This window comes from Leishmania donovani, chromosome 36, assembly GCF_000227135.1.
Source record: "Leishmania donovani BPK282A1 complete genome, chromosome 36".
In the NCBI taxonomy this organism is placed as follows: Eukaryota; Euglenozoa; class Kinetoplastea; order Trypanosomatida; family Trypanosomatidae; genus Leishmania; species Leishmania donovani.
Genome location: NC_018263.1, coordinates 997,217 through 998,486, shown reverse-complemented (window position 1 = coordinate 998,486; position 1,270 = coordinate 997,217).

Sequence of the window (1,270 nt, the reverse complement as noted above, 5' to 3'; positions counted from 1 at the left end):
ACGCCCCAGTATGTGGTGCCAGTGGCGCTGTGGGCGGCTCGGCACCGTCCGTTGCTCTCTCCGTCGTGCGTGCGCGCGGGTGTGACGCCGCGCGCAGGGGACAAACTGGAGGCGCGCGTCGGACACCCACGAGGTCATCATTTCTCTCTTTCTCACATTATCACGGCATAGCACAGGCGGGCCCGCGCGTGTGGACGAGATGCCGGCGCCGCAGCGGGCGCTCCTGGCAGAGGGGCAGAAGGAGGAAGGGAAGGCGCACGAGGCACATGAGTGTACTTTGCCTTACACCTCTCTCTCTGGCCTGGATGCGCGGCGCGGCTGTTCTCCGCTTCTTTGATTGCTCTGCAGCGCCCAGCAAGGTACCCAGTTTCGTCGTCATATCCGTAGAGGAGTCAATCAAGCAGCGAAGAGCAAAAGTAGGGACTTTGGAAGCTGCAGCTAGATGCCGCGTGTACACTCACTCACAGACAGAGAGGGAGAGCGGATGGAAACAGGAGCCAAGGATGGCCCCTCGATCGCCCAGGGAATGCGAGAGAAACAAAGCAAGAACGACAGCAGTGTCTTGTGCCGGTTCCATGAGACAGCCACACACACACACACACACGAAGCGAACGTGCATACACATTGCTATTGAGATTGCTGTAACCACGCACACGCTTGCCTCGCATACAAAACTGCTCTCTCGCGTGGCACACCGCCATCGCCGGCACCGACGTCGGTGCTCGCCACCGCAGCCGCTGAGAGTGTGTGCGCGCGCTTACGTGTGGGGTGACGGAGGAAGGTAGAGATGGTAGCCTCTGTCTTGGGACGCGTGTGCATGATGCAGAGAAGGAAAGAGAGGAGACAGATGCGCCACAGCGGTGCGATTCGTGTGCGACGGCAGCGACCACCAAGAACGCGGCACCCAGGAGACGTGGTGGTAGTGCTGACGGAAGGGGGTGGAGAGGAGGTAGCTAGGAAAGGAGAGCAGAATGAAAAGAGGAGAGCACGCCACTGCCATGGATCACAACCAATGCATCATTCGGAAGCTCGTTGCCCACCACGCTAGTCCCGACATCAAGACTGCCGGCGCCCCAGTAGTAACACTTTGAGCGTCGGGGAAGCGGAGGGGATACAGAGAAGCGAGAAGAGGCAAAACATCTAGAACGGCACGGGAGAGATCAGCTGCGTTGACACGCAGAGGTGGGGGAGTGTCCAAGCTGCCTCGCGGTGCTTCGGGATTGGAAAGACACCGCCGCACAGGCATTGCTGCGGCACACACGGGCCTGCG